This window comes from Melospiza melodia, chromosome 3 (assembly GCF_035770615.1).
Source record: "Melospiza melodia melodia isolate bMelMel2 chromosome 3, bMelMel2.pri, whole genome shotgun sequence".
Classification (NCBI taxonomy): domain Eukaryota; kingdom Metazoa; phylum Chordata; class Aves; order Passeriformes; family Passerellidae; genus Melospiza; species Melospiza melodia.
The window spans coordinates 91,750,015-91,767,874 of NC_086196.1; positions in this window are offsets into that span (position 1 = coordinate 91,750,015).

Below are 17,860 nucleotides of genomic sequence, written 5' to 3' on the forward strand. Positions count from 1 at the left end.
TGCCATGCAGAAGCGGGGCAGCTTACTTTTGTTTGCCAGGGAAACGGGCCGAGGTTTGTGTCTAGGGGCCTCTGGCTGGGGGTGGCTGGCTGGCTCCTGAAAAGCTACGATAGGCAGGATGGTGACCAGACCCATGGTGGCACCAGTGCCAAGTTGGGCTGGTTTGATAGTACCAAGTGGCTCCTGCAATCTGCCATCAAAAAGTTGGCAGGCGAGTTGTGTTTTCCAGGGAAAAGCGCCGTTGTTTGTGTTTGGGGGCCTGTGGCTGGGAGTGGCCGGCTGGCTCCTTAGAACCCACGATACGCAGGATGGTTCCCAGACCTGAGGTGGCACCAGTGCCAAGTTGGGCTGGTTTGATGGTGCAAAGTGGCTCCTGCAATCTGCCATGCAGAAGCGGGGCAGCTTACTTTTGTTTGCCAGGGAAACGGGCCGAAATATTTGTCTGGGGGCCTCTGGATTGGGGTGGCTGGCTGGCTCCTGAAAAGCTACGATAGGCAGGATGGTGACCAGACCCATGGTGGCACCAGTGCCAAGTTGGGCTGGTTTGATAGTACCAAGTGGCTCCTGCAATCTGCCATCAAAAGTTTGGCAGGCGAGTTTTGTTTTCCAGGGAAAAGCACCGTTGTGCGTGTTTTGGGGCCTGTGGCTGGGAGTGGCCAGCTGGCTCCTTAGAATCCACGATACGCAGGATGGTTCCCAGACCCAAGGTGGCACCAGTGCCAAGTCGGGCTTGTTTGTTAGTACCAAGTGGTTCCTGCAATCTGCCATCCAGAAGCGGGGCAGCTGAATTTTGTTTGCCAGAGAAAAAGGCTGTTGTTTGTGTTTCGGGGCCTGTGGCTGGCAGTGGCCGGCTGGCTCCTGAAAATCCATGATACGCAGGATGGTTCCCAGACCCAAGGTGGCATCAGTGCCAAGTAGGGCTGGTTTCATAGTACCCAGTGGCTCCTGCAATCTGCCATCCAGAAGAGGGGCAGTTGAGTTTTGTTTTCCAGAGAAAAGGGCCGTGGTTTGTGTTTGGGGCCTATGGCTGAGAGTGACCGGCTGGCCCCTGAAAATCCACGATAGGAAGGATGGTTCCCAGATCCAAGGTGGCAGCAGTGCCATGTTGTTCTGGTGTGATAGTCCCAAGTGGCTCCTGCAATCTGCCATCCAGAAGCGGGGCAGCTGAGTTTTGTTTGCCAGAGAAAAAGGCTTTGGTTTGTATTTGGGGGCCTGTGGCTGGGAGTGTTCGGCTGGCTCCTGACAACCCACAATACGCAGGATGGTTCCCAGACCCAAGGTGGCACCAGTGCCAAGTCGGGCTGTTTTTATAGTACCAAGTGCGTCCTGCAATTTGCCATCCAGAAGAGGGGCAGTTGAGTTTTGTTTGCCAGAGAATAGCGCCGTTGTTTGTGTTTGGGGGCTTGTGGCTGGTAGTGGCCGACTGGCTCCTTAGAATCTGTGTTACGCAGCATGGTTCCCAGACCCAAGGTGGCACCAGTGCCAAGTTGGGCTGGTTTGATAGTACCAAGTGGCTCCTGCAATCTGCCATCCAGAAGCGGGGCAGCTTACTTTTGTTTGCCAGGGAAACGGGCCGAGGTTTGTGACTGGGGACCTATGGCTGGGAGTGACCGGCTGGCTCCTGAAAATCTACAATAGGCAGGATGGTTCCCAGACCAGAGGTGGCACCAGTGCCAAGTTGGGCTGGTTTGATAGTACCAAGTGGCTCCGGCAATCTGCCATCAAAAAGTTGGCAGGCGAGTTTTGTTTTCCAGGGAAAAGCGCCATTGTTTGTATTTGGGGGCCTGTGGCTGGGAGTGGCCGGCTGGCTCCTTTGAACCCACGATACGCAGGATGGTTCCCAGACCCAAGGTGGCACCAGTGCCAAGTCGGGCTGGTTTGATACTACCAAGTGCGTCCTGCAATCTGCCATCCAGAAGCGGGGCAGCTTACTTTTGTTTGCCAGGGAAACGGGCCGTGGGTTTTGATTGGGGGCATATAGCTGAGAGTGGCCGGCTGGCTCCTGAAAATCCACGCTAGGCAGCATGGTTCCCAGATGCAAGGTGGCACCAGTGCCAAGTCGGGCTGGTTTGATGGTGCAAAGTGTCTCCTGCAATCTGCCATCCAGAAGCGGGGCAGCTGATTTTTGTTTGCCAGAGAAAAATTCCGTGAATTGTTTTTGGGGGCATATTGCTGGGAGTGGCCGGCTGGCTCCTTAAAATGCTCGATACGCATGATGGTTCCCAGGCCCAAGGTGTCACCACTACCAAGTCGGCCTGCGGTTTTAGTATCAAGTTCATCCTGCAATTTGCCATCCAGAAGAGGGGCAGTTGAGTTTTGTTTGCCAGAGAAACGGGCCGAGGTTTCTGTTTGGGGACATATGGCTGAGAGTGGCCGGCTGGCCCCTGAATATCCACGATACACAGCATGGTTCCCAGATCCAAGGTGGCACCAGTGCCAAGTCGGGCTGGTTTGATAGTACCAAGTGTCTCCTGCAATCTGCCATCCAGAAGCAGGGCAGCTTACTTTTGTTTGCCAGAGAAATAGGCCTAGGTTTTTGTTTGGGGGCCTGTGGCTAGGAGTGGCAGGCTGGCTCCTAAGAATCCACGATACGCAGGATGTTTCCCAGACCCAAGGTGGCACCAGTGCCAAGTCGGGCTGGTTTGATAGTACCAAGTGGCTCCTGCAAACTCCATCAAAAAGTTGGCAGGCGTGTTTTGTTTTCCAGGGAACAGCGCCGTTGATTTTGTTTGGGGGCCTGTGGCTGGGAGTGGCCGGCTGGCTCCTTAGAATCCACGATACGCAGGATGGTTCCCAGACCCAAGGTGGCACCAGTGCCAAGTCGGGCTGGTTTGATTACACCAAGTGGCTCCTGCAATCTGCCATCCAGAAGTGAGGCAGCTAAGTTTTGTTTGCGAGAAAAAAGGGCCGTGGTTTTTGTTGGGGGCCTGTGGCTGGGAGTAGCCGGCTGGCTCCTTAAAATCCACGATAGGCAGGATGGTTCCCAGACCCAAGGTGGCACCAGTGCCAAGTCGGGCTGGTTTGATAGTACCAAGTGGCTCCTGCAATCTGCCATCCAGAAGCGGGGCAGCTGAGTTTTGTTTGCCAGAGAAAAAGGCTGTGGTTTGTGTTTGGGGGCCTGTGGCTGGCAGTGGCCGGCTGGCTCCTGAAAATCCACGATACGCAGCATGGTTCCCAGACCCAAGGTGGCACCAGTGCCAAGTGGGTCTCGTTTGACAGTGTCAAGTGCCTCCTGCAATCTCCCATCCAGAAGCGGGGCGGCTGAGTTTTTTTTGCCAGGGAAACGGACCTTTGTTTTTGATTGGGCTCTGTGGCTGAGAGTGGTCGGCTGTCTCCTGACAATCCACAATACGCAGGATGGTTCCCAGACCCAAGGTGGCACCAGTGCCAAGTCGGGCTGGTTTGATAGTACCAAGTGTCTCCTGCAATCTGCCATCCAGAAGCGGGGCAGCTGAGTTTTGTTTGCCAGAGAAAAGGGCCGTGGGTTGTGTTTGGGGGCATATGGCTGGGAGTGGCCACCTGGCTCCTTAAAATGCACGATACGCCGCATGGTAACCAGACGCAAGGTGGCACCAGTGCCAAGTCAGGCTGTTTTTGTAGTACCCAGTGGCTCCTGCAATTTGCCATCCAGAAGCGGGGCAGTTGAATTTTGTTTGCTAGAGAAAAGGGCTGTGGTTTGTGTTTGGGGGCCTATGGCTGAGAGTGGCCGGCTGGCCCCTGAAAATCAACGATAGGCAGGATGGTTCCCAGATCCAAGGTGGCACCAGTGCCAAGTAAGGCTGGTTGTATGGTTCAAAGTGACTCCTGCAATCTGCCATCCAGAAGCGGGACAGCTGAGTTTTTTTTGCCAGAGAAAAGGTCCATGGTTTCTTTTTGGGGCATACGGCATGGAATTGCCGGCTGGCTCCTTAAAATGCTCGATACGCAGGATGGTTCCCAGAGCCAAGGTGGCACCACTGCCAAGTCGGGCTCTTTTTGTAGTACCAAGTGCGTCCTGCAATTTGCCATCCAGAAGAGGGGCAGTTGAGTTTTGTTTGCCAGAGAAAAGGGCCGAGGTTTGTGTTTGGGGGCATATGGCTGGGAATGACCGGCTGGCCCCTGAAAATCCACGATACGCCGGATGGTTCCCAGATCCAAGGTGGTACCATTACCAAGTCGGGCTGGTTTGATAGTCCCAAGTGGCTCCTGCAAACTGCCATCCAGAAGCGGGGCAGCTGAGTTTTGTTTGCCAGGGAAATGGGCCGTTGTTTGTGTTTGGGTGCCTGTGGCTGGGAGTGTTCGGCTGGTTCCTGAATATGTACGATACGCAGGATTGTTCCCAGATCCAAGGTGGCAGCAGTGCCATGTTGTGCTGGTGTGATAGTCCCAAGTGGCTCCTGCAATCTGCCATCCAGAAGTGGGGCAGCTGATTTTTGTTTGCCAGAGAAAAGGTCCGTGGTTTGTTTTTGGGGGCATATGGCTGAGAGTGGCCGGCTGGCCCCTGAAAATCCACGATACACAGGATGGTTCCCAGATCCAAGGTGGCACCTGTGCCAAGTCGGGCTGATTTGATAGTACTAAGTAGCTCCTGCAATCTGCCATGCAGAAGCGGGGCAGCTTACTTTTGTTTGCCAGGGAAACGGGCCGAGGTTTGTGTTTGGGGGCCTATGGCTGAGAGTGACCGGCTGGCTCCTGAAAATCCATGATACGCAGCATGGTTCCCAGACCCAAGGTGGCACCAGTGCCAAGTGGGGCTGGTTTCACAGTGTCAAGTGCCTCCTGCAATCTCCCATCCAGAAGCGGGGCAGCTGAGTTTTGTTTGCCTGTGAAACGGGCCGTTGTTTTTAATTGGGGTCTGTGGCCGAGAGGGTTCGGCTGGCTCCTGACAACCCACAATACGCAGGATGGTTCCCAGACCCAAGGTGGCACCAGTGCCAAGTCGGGCTGTTTTTATAGTACCAAGTGCGTCCTGCAATTTGCCATCCAGAAGAGGGGAAGTTGAGTTTTGTTTGCCAGAGAATAGCGCCGTTGTTTGTGTTTGGGGGCTTGTGGCTGGGAGTGGCCGACTGGCTCCTTAGAATCTGTGTTACGCAGCATGGTTCCCAGACCCAAGGTGGCACCAGTGCCAAGTTGGGCTGGTTTGATAGTACCAAGTGGCTCCTGCAATCTGCCATCCAGAAGCGGGGCAGCTTACTTTTGTTTGCCAGGGAAACGGGCCGAGGTTTGTGACTGGGGACCTATGGCTGGGAGTGACCGGCTGGCTCCTGAAAAGCTACAATAGGCAGGATGGTTACCAGACCCATGGTGGCAGCAGTGCCAAGTTGGGCTGATTTGATAGTACCAAGTGGCTCCTGCAATCTGCCATCAAAAAGTTGGCAGGCGAGTTTTGTTTTCCAGGGAAAAGCGCCATTGTTTGTATTTGGGGGCCTGTGGCTGGGAGTGGCCGGCTGGCTCCTTTGAACCCACGATACGCAGGATGGTTCCCAGACCCAAGGTGGCACCAGTGCCAAGTTGGGCTGGTTTGATACTACCAAGTGCGTCCTGCAATCTGCCATCCAGAAGCGGGGCAGCTTAATTTTGTTTGCCAGGGAAACGGGCCGTGGGTTTTGTTTGGGGGCATATAGCTGAGAGTGGCCGGCTGGCTCCTGAAAATCCACGCTAGGCAGCATGGTTCCCAGATGCAAGGTGGCACCAGTGCCAAGTCAGGCTGGTTTGATGGTGCAAAGTGGCTCCTGCAATCTGCCATCCAGAAGCGGGGCAGCTGATTTTTGTTTGCCAGAGAAAAATTCCGTGGATTGTTTTTGGGGGCATATTGCTGGGAGTGGCCGGCTGGCTCCTTAAAATGCTCGATACGCATGATGGTTCCCAGGCCCAAGGTGTCACCACTACCAAGTCGGCCTGCGGTTTTAGTATCAAGTTCATCCTGCAATTTGCCATCCAGAAGAGGGGCAGTTGAGTTTTGTTTGCCAGAGAAACGGGCCGAGGTTTCTGTTTGGGGACATATGGCTGAGAGTGGCCAGCTGGCCCCTGAATATCCACGATACACAGCATGGTTCCCAGATCCAAGGTGGCACCAGTGCCAAGTCGGGCTGGTTTGATAGTACCAAGTGTCTCCTGCAATCTGCCATCCAGAAGCAGGGCAGCTTACTTTTGTTTGCCAGAGAAATAGGCCTAGGTTTTTGTTTGGGGGTCTGTGGCTAGGAGTGGCCGGCTGGCTCCTAAGAATCCACGATACGCAGGATGTTTCCCAGACCCAAGGTGGCACCAGTGCCAAGTCGGGCTGGTTTGATAGTACCAAGTGGCTCCTGCAAACTCCATCAAAAAGTTGGCAGGCGTGTTTTGTTTTCCAGGGAACAGCGCCGTTGATTTTGTTTGGGGGCCTGTGGCTGGGAGTGGCCGGCTGGCTCCTTAGAATCCACGATACGCAGGATGGTTCCCAGACCCAAGGTGGCACCAGTGCCAAGTCGGGCTGGTTTGATTACACCAAGTGGCTCCTGCAATCTGCCATCCAGAAGTGAGGCAGCTAAGTTTTGTTTGCGAGAAAAAAGGGCCGTGGTTTTTGTTGGGGGCCTGTGGCTGGGAGTAGCCGGCTGGCTCCTTAAAATCCACGATAGGCAGGATGGTTCCCAGACCCAAGGTGGCACCAGTGCCAAGTCGGGCTGGTTTGATAGTACCAAGTGGCTCCTGCAATCTGCCATCCAGAAGCGGGGCAGCTGAGTTTTGTTTGCCAGAGGAAAAGGCTGTGGTTTGTGTTTGGGGGCCTGTGGCTGGCAGTGGCCGGCTGGCTCCTGAAAATCCACGATACGCAGCATGGTTCCCAGACCCAAGGTGGCACCAGTGCCAAGTGGGGCTCGTTTGACAGTGTCAAGTGCCTCCTGCAATCTCCCATCCAGAAGCGGGGCAGCTGAGTTTTTTTTGCCAGGGAAACGGACCTTTGTTTTTGATTGGGCTCTGTGGCCGAGAGTGGTCGGCTGTCTCCGGACAATCCACAATACGCAGGATGGTTCCCAGACCCAAGGTGGCACCAGTGCCAAGTCGGGCTGGTTTGATAGTACCAAGTGTCTCCTGCAATCTGCCATCCTGAAGCGGGGCAGCTGAGTTTTGTTTGCCAGAGAAAAGGGCCGTGGGTTGTGTTTGGGGGCATATGGCTGGGAGTGGCCACCTGGCTCCTTAAAATGCACGATACGCCGCATGGTAACCAGACGCAAGGTGGCACCAGTGCCAAGTCAGGCTGTTTTTGTAGTACCCAGTGGCTCCTGCAATTTGCCATCCAGAAGCGGGGCAGTTGAATTTTGTTTGCTAGAGAAAAGGGCTGTGGTTTGTGTTTGGGGGCCTATGGCTGAGAGTGGCCGGCTGGCCCCTGAAAATCAACGATAGGCAGGATGGTTCCCAGATCCAAGGTGGCACCAGTGCCAAGTAAGGCTGGTTGTATGGTTCAAAGTGACTCCTGCAATCTGCCATCCAGAAGCGGGACAGCTGAGTTTTTTTTGCCAGAGAAAATGTCCATGGTTTCTTTTTGGGGCATACGGCTGGGAATTGCCGGCTGGCTCCTTAAAATGCTCGATACGCAGGATGGTTCCCAGAGCCAAGGTGGCACCAGTGCCACGTCGGGCGGTTTTCGTAGTACAAAGTGCGTCCTAAAATTTGCCATCCAGAAGAGGGGCAGTTGAGTTTTGTTTGCCAGAGAAAAGGGCCGTGGTTTGTTTTTGGGGGCATATGGCTGAGAGTGGCCGGCTGGCTCCTGAAAAGCTACGATAGGCAGGATGTTTACCAGACCCATTGTGGCACCAGTGCCAAGTTGGGCTGATTTGATAGTACCAAGTGCCTCCTGCAATCTGCCATCCAGAATCGGGGTAGCTTACTTTTGTTTTCCAGGGAAACGGGCCGAGGTTTGTGTCTGGGGGTCTATGGTTGGGAGTGGCCGGCTGGCTCCTTAGAAACCACGATACGCAGCATGGTTCCCAGACAAGAGGTGCCACCAGTGCCAAGTTGGGCTGGTTTGATACTACCAAGTGGTTCCTGCAATCTGCCATCCAGAAGCGGGGCAGCTTACTTTTGTTTGCCAGGGAAAAGCGCCGTTGTTTGTGTTTGGGGGCCTGTGGCTGGGAGTGGCCGGCTGGCTGCTTAGAATCCACGATACGCAGGATGGTTTCCAGACGTGAGGTGGCGCCAGTGCCAAGTCGGGCTGGTTTGATAGTACCAAGTGCGTCCTGCAATCTGCCATCCAGAAGCGGGGCAGCTTACTTTTGTTTGCCAGGGAAACGGGCCGAGGTTTGTGTCTCGGGGCCTATGGCAGGGAGTGACCGGCGGGCTCCTGAAAGCTACGATAGGCAGGATGGTGACCAGACCCATGGTGGCACCAGTGCCAAGTTGGGCTGGTTTGATAGTACCAAGTGGCTCCTGCAATCTGACATCAAAAAGTTGGCAGGCGAGTTTTGTTTTCCAGGGAAAAGCGCCGTTGTTTGTGTTTGGGGGCCTGTGGTTGGGAGTGGCCGGCTGGCTCCTTAGACACCACGATACGCAGGATGGTTCCCAGACCAGAGGTGGCACCAGTGCCAAGTCGGGCTGGTTTGATAGTACCAAGTGGCTCCTGCAAACTGCCATCCAGAAGCGGGGCAGCTTACTTTTGTTTGCCACGGAAACGGGCCGTTGTTTGTGTTTGGGGGCCTGTGGCTGGGAGTGGCCGACTGGCTCCTTAGAATCCACGATACGCAGGATGGTTCCCAGACCAGAGGTGGCACCAGTGCCAAGTTGGGCTGTTTTGATAGTACCAAGTGGTTCCTGCAATCTGCCATCCAGAAGCAGGGCAGCTTACTTTTGTTTGCCAGGGAAACGGGCCGAGGTTTTTGTCTGGGGGCCTATGGCTGCGAGTGACCGGCTGGCTCCTGAAAAGCTACGATAGGCAGGATGGTGACCAGACCCATGGTGGCACCAGTCCCAAGTTGGGCTGGTTTGATAGTACCAAGTGGCTCCTGCAATCTGCCATCAAAATTTGGCAGGCGAGTTTTTTTTTCCAGGGAAAAGCGCCGTTGTTGTGTTTAGGGGCCTGTGGCTGGGAGTGGCCGGCTGGCTCCTTAGAATCCACCATACGCAGGATGGTTCCCAGACCCAAGGTGGCACCAGTGCCTAGTCGGGATAGTTTGATGGTGCAAAGTGGCTCCTGCAATCTGCCATCCAGAAGCGGGGCAGCTTACTTTTGTTTGCCAGGGAAAAGGGCCGAGCTTTGTGTCTCGGGGCCTATGGCTGGGAGTGACCGGCTGGCTCCTGAAAAGCTACGATAATCAGGATGGTGACCAGACCCAAGGTGGCACCAGTGCCAAGTTGGGCTGGTTTGATAGTACCAAGTGGCTCCTGCAATCTGCCATCAAAAAGTTGGCAGGCGAGTTTTGTTTTCCAGGGAAAAGCGCCGTTGTTTGTGTTTGGGAGCCTGTGGCTGGGAGTGGCCGGCTGGCTCTTTAGAATCCACGATACGCAGGATGGTTCCCAGACCAGTGGTGGCACCAGTGCCAAGTCGGGCTGGTTTGATAGTAACAAGTGCGTCCTCCAATCTGCCATCCAGAAGCGGGGCAGCTTACTTTTGTTTTCCAGGGAAACGGGCCGAGGTTTTTGTCTGGGGGCCTATGGCTGGGAGTGACCGGCTGGCTCGTGAAAAGCTACGATAGGCAGGATGGTGACCAGACCCATGGCGGCACCAGTGCCAAGTTGGGCTGGTTTGATAGTACCAAGTGGCTCCTGCAATCTGCCATCAAAAAGTTGGCAGGCGAGTTTTGTTTTCCAGGGAAAAGCGCCGTTGTTTGTGTTTGGGGGCCTGTGGCTGGGATTGGCCGGCTGGCTCCTTAGAATCCACGATACGCAGGATGGTTCCCAGACCAGAGGTGGCACCAGTGCCAAGTCGGGCTGGTTTGATAGTACCAAGTGGCTCCTGCAATCTGCCATCCAGAAGCGGGGCAGCTTACTTTTGTTTGCCAGGGAAACGGGCCGAGCTTTGTGTCTGGGGGCCTATGGCTGGGAGTGACCGGCTGGCTCCTGAAAAGCTACGATAGGCAGGATGGTGACCAGACCCATGGTGGCACCAGTGCCAAGTTGGGCTGGTTTGATAGTACCAAGTGTCTCCTGCAATCTGCCATCAAAAAGTTGGCAGGCAAGTTTTCTTTACCAGGGAAAAGCGCCGTTGTTTTTGTTTGGGGGCCTATGGCTGGGAGTGGCCGGCTTGCTCCTTAGAATCCACGATACGCAGGATGGTTCCTAGACTTGACGTGGCACCAGTGCCAAGTTGGGCTGGTTTGATAGTACCAAGTGCGTCCTGCAATCTGCCATCCAGAAGTGGGGTAGCTTACTTTTGTTTGCCAGGGAAACGGGCCGAGGTTTGTGTCTCGGGGCATATGGCTGGGAGTGACCGGCTGGCTCCTGAAAAGCTACGATAGGCAGGATGGTGACCAGACCCATGGTGGCAGCAGTGCCAAGTTGGGCTGGTTTGATAGTACCAAGTGGCTCCTGCAATCTGCCATCAAAAAGTTGGCAGGCGAGTTTGTTATCCAGGGAAAAGCGCCATTGTTTGTGCCTGGGGCCCTATGGCCTGGAGTGGACGGATGGCTAATTAGAACCCACGATACACAGGATGGTTCCCAGACCCATGGTGACACCAGTGCCAAGTTGGGCTGGTTTGATAGTACCAAGTGGATCCTGCAATCTGCCATCCAGAAGCGGGGCAGCTTACTTTTGTTTGCCAGGGAAACGGTCCGAGGATTGTGTCTGGGGGCCTAAGCCTGGAAGTGACCGGCTGGCTCGTGAAAAGCTACGATAGGCAGGATGGTGACCAGACCCATGACGGCACCAGTGCCAAGTTGGGCTGGTTTGATAGTACCAAGTGGCTCCTGCAATCTGCCATCAAAAACTTGGCAGGCGAGTTTTGTTTTCCAGGGAAAAGCGCCGTTGTTTGTGTTTGGGGGCCTGTGGCAGGGAGTGGCCGGCTGGCTCCTTAGAATCCATGATACTCAGCATGGTTCCCAGACCAGAGGTGGCACCAGTGCCAAGTTGGGCTGGTTTGATAGTACCAAGTGGTTGCTGCAATCTGCCATCCAGAAGCGGGGCTGCTTACTTTTGTTTGCCAGGGAAACGGGCCGAGGTTTGTGTCTGGGGGCCTATGGCTGGGAGTGACCGGCTGGCTCCTGAAAAGCTACGATAGGCAGGATGGTGACCAGACCCATGGTGGCACCAGTGCCAAGTTGGGCTGATTTGATAGTACCAAGTGGCTCCTGCAATCTGCCATCAAAATGTTGGCAGGCGAATTTTTTTTTCCAGGGAAAAGCTCCGTTGTTTGTGTTTGGGGGCCTGTGGCAGGGAGTGGCCGTCTGGCTCCTGAAAAGCTACGATAGGCAGGATGGTGACCAGACCCATGGTGGCACCAGTGCCAAGTTGGGCTGGTTTGATAGTAGCAAGTGTCTCCGGCAATCTGCCATCAAAAAGTTGGCAGACGAGTTTTGTTTTCCAGGGAAAAGCGCCGTTGTTTGTGTTTGGGGGCCTGTGGCTGGGAGTGGCCGGCTGGCTGCTTAGAATCTACCATACGCAGGATAGTTCCCAGACCAGAGGTGGCACCAGTGCCAAGTCGGGCTGGTTTGATACTACCAAGTGCGTCCTGCAATCTGCCATCCAGAAGCGGGACAGCTTACTTTTGTTTGTCAGGGAAACGGGCCGAGCTTTGTGTCTCTGGGCCTACGGCTGGGAGTGACTGGCTGGCTCCTGAAAAGCTACGATAGGCAGGATGGTGACCAGACCCATGGTGGCACCAGTGCCAAGTTGGGCTGGTTTGATAGTACCAAGTGGCTCCTGCAATCTGCCATCAAAAAGTTGGCAGGCGAGTTTTGTTTTCCAGGGAAAAGCGCCGTTGTTTTTGTTTGGGGGCCTATGGCTGGGAGTGGCCGGCTGGCTCCTTAGAATCCACGATACGCAGGATGGTTCCCAGACCAGAGGTGGCACCAGTGCCAAGTTGGGCTGGTTTGATGGTGAAAAGTGGCTCCTGCAATCTGCCATCCAGAAGCGGGATAACTTACTTTTGTTTGCCAGGGAAACGGGCCGAGCTTTGTGTCTGGGGGCCTATGGCTGGGAGTGACCGGCTGGCTCCTGAAAAGCTACGATAGGCAGGATGGTGACCAGACCCATGGTGGCACCAGTGTCAAGGTGGGCTGGTTTGATAGTACCAAGTGGCTCCGGCAATCTGCCATCAAAATTTGGCAGGCGAGTTTTGTTTTCCAGGGAAAAGCGCCGTTGTTTGTGTTTGGGGGCCTGTGGGTGGGAGTGGCCGGATGGCTAATTAGAATCCACGATACGCAGCATGGTTCCCAGACCTGAGGTGGCACCAGTGCCAAGTCGGGCTAGTTTGATGGTGCAAAGTGGCTCCTGCAATCTGCCATCCAGTAGCGGGGCAGCTTGCTTTTGTTTGCCAGGGAAACGGGCCGAGGTTTGTGTCTGGGGGCCTATGGCTGGGAGTGACCGGCTGGCTCCTGAAAAGCTACGATAGGCAGGATGGTGACCAGACCCATGGTGGCACCAGTGCCAAGTTGGGCTGGTTTGATAGTACCAAGTGGCTCCTGCAATCTGCCATCAAAAAGTTGGCAGGCGAGTTTTGTTTTCCAGGGAAAAGCACCGTTGTTTGTGTTTGGGGGCCTGTGGCTGGGAGTGGCCGGCTGGCTGCTTAGAATCCACGATACGCAGGATGGTTCCCAGACGTGAGGTGGCGCCAGTGCCAAGTCGGGCTGGTTTGATACTACCAAGTGCGTCCTGCAATCTGCCATCCAGAAGCGGGACAGCTTACTTTTGCTTGCCAGGGAAACGGGCCGAGCTTTGTGTCTGGGGGCCTATGGCTGGGAGTGACCGGCTGGCTCCTGAAAAGCTACGATAGGCAGGATGGTGACCAGACCCATGGTAGCACCAGTGCCAAGTTGGGCTGGTTTGATAGTACCAAGTGGCTCCTGCAATCTGCCATCAAAAATTGGCAGGCGAGTTTTGTTTTCCAGGGAAAAGCGCCGTTGTTGTGTTTAGGGGCCTGTGGCTGGGAGTGGCCGGCTGGCTCCTTAGAATCCACCATACGCAGGATGGTTCCCAGACCCAAGGTGGCACCAGTGCCTAGTCGGGATAGTTTGATAGTGCAAAGTGGCTCCTGCAATCTGCCATCCAGAAGCGGGGCAGCTTACTTTTGTTTGCCAGGGAAAAGGGCCGAGCTTTGTGTCTCGGGGCCTATGGCTGGGAGTGACCGGCTGGCTCCTGAAAAGCTACGATAGGCAGGATGGTGACCAGACCCAAGGTGGCACCAGTGCCAAGTTGGGCTTGTTTGATAGTACCAAGAGGCTCCTGCAATCTGCCATCAAAAAGTTGGCAGGCGAGTTTTGTTTTCCAGGGAAAAGCTCCGTTGTTTGTGTTTGGGGGCCTGTGGCTGGGAGTGGCCGGCTGGCTCATTAGAATCCACGATACGCAGGATGGTTCCCAGACTTGTCGTGGCACCAGTGCCAAGTCGGGCTGGTTTGATAGTACCAAGTGGATCCTGCAATCTGCCATCCAGAAGCGGGGCAGCTTACTTTTGTTTGCCAGGGAAACGGGCCGAGGATTTGTCTGGGGGCCTATGGCTGGGAGTGACCGGCTGGCTCCTGAAAAGCTACGATAGGCAGGATGGTGACCAGACCCATGGTGGCAGCAGTGCCAAGTTGGGCTGGTTTGATAGTACCAAGTGGCTCCTGCAATCTGCCATCAAAAAGTTGGCAGGCGAGTTTTGTTTTCCAGGGAAAAGCGCCGTTGTTTGTGTTTGGGAGCCTGTGGCTGGGAGTGGCCGGCTGGCTCTTTAGAATCCACGATACGCAGGATGGTTCCCAGACCAGTGGTGGCACCAGTGCCAAGTCGGGCTGGTTTGATAGTAACAAGTGCGTCCTGCAATCTGCCATCCAGAAGCGGGGCAGCTTACTTTTGTTTTCCAGGGAAACGGGCCGAGGTTTTTGTCTGGGGGCCTATGGCTGGGAGTGACCGGCTGGCTCCTGAAAAGCTACGATAGGCAGGATGGTGACCAGACCCATGGCGGCACCAGTGCCAAGTTGGGCTGGTTTGATAGTACCAAGGGGCTCCTGCAATCTGCCATCAAAAAGTTGGCAGGCGAGTTTTGTTTTCCAGGGAAAAGCGCCGTTGTTTGTGTTTGGGGGCCTGTGGCTGGGAGTGGCCGGCTGGCTCCTTAGAATCCACGATACGCAGGATGGTTCCCAGACTTGTCGTGGCACCAGTGCCAAGTCGGGCTGGTTTGATAGTACCAAGTGGCTCCTGCAATCTGCCATCCAGAAGCGGGGCAGCTTACTTTTGTTTGCCAGGGAAACGGGCCGAGCTTTGTGTCTGGGGGCCTATGGCTGGGAGTGACCGGCTGGCTCCTGAAAAGCTACGATAGGCAGGATGGTGACCAGACCCATGGTGGCACCAGTGCCAAGTTGGGCTGGTTTGATAGTACCAAGTGGCTCCTGCAATCTGCCATCAAAAAGTTGGCAGGCAAGTTTTCTTTACCAGGGAAAAGCGCCGTTGTTTTTGTTTGGGGGCCTATGGCTGGGAGTGACCGGCTGGCTCCTTAGAATCCACGATACGCAGGATGGTTCCTAGACTTGACGTGGCACCAGTGCCAAGTTGGGCTGGTTTGATAGTACCAAGTGCGTCCTGCAATCTGCCATCCAGAAGTGGGGTAGCTTACTTTTGTTTGCCAGGGAAACGGGCCGAGGTTTGTGTCTCGGGGCATATGGCTGGGAGTGACCGGCTGGCTCCTGAAAAGCTACGATAGGCAGGATGGTGACCAGACCCATGGTGGCAGCAGTGCCAAGTTGGGCTGGTTTGATAGTACCAAGTGGCTCCTGCAATCTGCCATCAAAAAGTTGGCAGGCGAGTTTGTTATCCAGGGAAAAGCGCCGTTGTTTGTGCCTGGGGCCCTATGGCCTGGAGTGGACGGATGGCTAATTAGAATCCACGATACACAGGATGGTTCCCAGACCCATGGTGACACCAGTGCCAAGTTGGGCTGGTTTGATAGTACCAAGTGGTTCCTGCAATCTGCCATCCAGAAGCGGGGCAGCTTACTTTTGTTTGCCAGGGAAACGGTCCGAGGATTGTGTCTGGGGGCCTAAGCCTGGAAGTGACCGGCTGGCTCGTGAAAAGCTACGATAGGCAGGATGGTGACCAGACCCATGACGGCACCAGTGCCAAGTTGGGCTGGTTTGATAGTACCAAGTGGCTCCTGCAATCTGCCATCAAAACTTGGCAGGCGAGTTTTGTTTTCCAGGGAAAAGCGCCGTTGTTTGTGTTTGGGGGCCTGTGGCTGGGAGTGGCCGGCTGGCTCCTTAGAATCCACGATACTCAGCATGGTTCCCAGACCAGAGGTGGCACCAGTGCCAAGTTGGGCTGGTTTGATAGTACCAAGTGGTTGCTGCAATCTGCCATCCAGAAGCGGGGCAGCTTACTTTTGTTTGCCAGGGAAACGGGCCGAGGTTTATGTCTGGGGGCCTATGGCTGGGAGTGACCGGCTGGCTCCTGAAAAGCTACGATAGGCAGGATGGTGACCAGACCCATGGTGGCACCAGTGCCAAGTTGGGCTGATTTGATAGTACCAAGTGGCTCCTGCAATCTGCCATCAAAAAGTTGGCAGGCGAATTTTTTTTTCCAGGGAAAAGCGCCGTTGTTTGTGTTTGGGGGCCTGTGGCAGGGAGTGGCCGGCTGGCTCCTGAAAAGCTACGATAGGCAGGATGGTGACCAGACCCATGGTGGCACCAGTGCCAAGTTGGGCTGGTTTGATAGTACCAAGTGGCTCCGGCAATCTGCCATCAAAAAGTTGGCAGACGAGTTTTGTTTTCCAGGGAAAAGCGCCGTTGTTTGTGTTTGGGGGCCTGTGGCTGGGAGTGGCCGGCTGGCTGCTTAGAATCTACCATACGCAGGATGGTTCCCAGACCAGAGGTGGCACCAGTGCCAAGTCGGGCTAGTTTGATGGTGCAAAGTGGCTCCTGCAATCTGCCATCCAGAAGCGGGGCAGCTTGCTTTTGTTTGCCAGGGAAACGGGCCGAGGTTTGTGTCTGGGGGCCTATGGCTGGGAGTGACCGGCTGGCTCCTGAAAAGCTACGATAGGCAGGATGGTGACCAGACCCATGGTGGCACCAGTGCCAAGTTGGGCTGGTTTGATAGTACCAAGTGGCTCCTGCAATCTGCCATCAAAAACTTGGCAGGCGAGTTTTGTTTTCCAGGGAAAAGCGCCGTTGTTTGTGTTTGGGGGCCTGTGGCTGGGAGTGGCCGGCTGGCTGCTTAGAATCCACGATATGCAGGATGGTTCCCAGACGTGAGGTGGCGCCAGTGCCAAGTCGCCTGGTTTGATACTACCAAGTGCGTCCTGCAATCTGCCATCCAGAAGCGGGACAGCTTACTTTTGCTTGCCAGGGAAACGGGCCGAGCTTTGTGTCTGGGGGCCTATGGCTGGGAGTGACCGGCTGGCTCCTGAAAAGCTACGATAGGCAGGATGGTGACCAGACCCATGGTGGCACCAGTGCCAAGTTGGGCTGGTTTGATAGTACCAAGTGGCTCCTGCAATCTGCCATCAAAAAGTTGGCAGGCGAGTTTTGCTTTCCAGGGAAAAGCGCCGTTGTTTGTGTTTGGGGGCCTGTGGGTGGGAGTGGCCGGATGGCTAATTAGAATCCACGATACGCAGGATGGTTCCCAGACCTGAGGTGGCACCAGTGCCAAGTCGGGCTAGTTGGATGGTGCAAAGTGGCTCCTGCAATCTGCCATGCAGAAGCGGGGCAGCTTACTTTTGTTTTCCAGGGAAACGGGCCGAGGTTTGTGTCTGGGGGCCTATGGCTGGGAGTGACCGGCTGGCTCCTGAAAAGCTACGACAGGCAGGATGGTGACCAGACCCATGGTGGCACCAGTGCCAAGTTGGGCTGATTTGATAGTAGCAAGTGGCTCCTGCAATCTGCCATCAAAAAGTCGGCAGGCGAGTTTTGTTTTCCAGGGAAAAGCGCCGTTGTTTGTGTCTGGGGGCCTGTGGCAGGGAGTGACCGGCTGGCTCCTTAGAATCCACGATACGCAGGATGGTTCCCAGACCCAAGGTGGCACCAGTGCCAAGTTGGGCTGGTTTGATAGTACCAAGTGCGTCCTGCAATCTGCCATCCAGAAGCGGGGCAGCTTACTTTTGTTTGCCAGGGAAACGGGTCGAGCTTTGTGTCTGGGGGCCTATGGCTGGGAGTGACCGGCTGGCTCCTGAAAAGCTACGATAGGCAGGATGGTGACCAGACCCATGGTGGCACCAGTGCCAAGTTGGGCTGGTTTGATAGTACCAAGTGGCTCCGGCAATCTGCCATCAAAAAGTTGGCAGGCAAGTTTTGTTTTCCAGGGAAAAGCGCCGTTGTTTTTTTTGGGGGGCCAATGGCTGGGAGTGGCCGGCTGGCTCCTTCGAATCTACGATACGCAGGATGGTTCCCAGACCAGAGGTGGCACCAGTGCCAAGTCGGGCTGGTTTGATAGTACCAAGTGCGTCCTGCAATCTGCCATCCAGAAGCGGGGTAGCTTACTTTTGTTTGCCCGGGAAACGGGCCGAGGTTTTTGTCTCGGGGCCTATGGCTGGGAGTGACCGGCTGGCTCCTGAAAAGCTACGATAGGCAGGATGTTGACCAGACCCATGGTGGCACAAGTGCCAAGTTCGGCTTGTTTGATAGTACCAAGTGGCTCCTGCAATCTGCCATCAAAATGTTGGCAGGCGAATTTTGCTTTCCAGGGAAAAGCGCCGTTGTTTGTGTTTGGGGGCCTGTGGCAGGGAGTGGCCGGCTGGCTCCTGAAAAGCTACGATAGGCAGGATGGTGACCAGATCCAAGGTGGCACCTGTGCC